The sequence below is a fragment of the Chrysochloris asiatica genome, unplaced genomic scaffold, assembly GCF_000296735.1.
Source record: "Chrysochloris asiatica unplaced genomic scaffold, ChrAsi1.0 scaffold00244, whole genome shotgun sequence".
NCBI lineage: Eukaryota > Metazoa > Chordata > Mammalia > Afrosoricida > Chrysochloridae > Chrysochloris > Chrysochloris asiatica.
This window is the reverse complement of record NW_006408762.1, coordinates 215,979-216,513: the sequence shown is the minus strand read 5'-3', so window position 1 is coordinate 216,513 and position 535 is coordinate 215,979.

Here is a 535-nt window from a genome sequence, read left to right as displayed (position 1 = left end):
AGAAGATTTTTTTCCCAGTCTGTGGGTTCCCTTTTTATTCTCTTGGTTAAGTCTTTTGATGCACATAAGTTTTTAATTTTTAGCATGTCCCACTCATCTATTTTGTCTATTTTTGTTTGTGTGTTTTTCTGAATGTGTGGCAGTCTGAATATTCCCTGGATTAGCGCCCTCATGTTAGTCCCTATTTTTTCATTGATGATCTTCATAATTTTAGGATTCACGTTTAGATCTTTAATCCATGTTGAGTTCATTTTTGTATAGGGTGTGAGTCAAAGGTCTTGTCTCAGTCTTTTACATATCGCTTTCCAGCTCTACCAGCACCATTTATTAAAGAGACTGTCTCTTCCCCATGCAATGTGTCTAGGTGCTTTGTCGAAAATAATTTGGCTGTAAGTGGTTGGGTTAATATCTGGATTCTCGATTCTATTCCATTGATCAAAGTCTCTTTCGTTGTACCAGTACCAGGCTGTTTTGACCACCGTAGTCATATAGTAAAGTTTGAAATCGGGGAGTGAGAGACCTCCAACCATGTTCT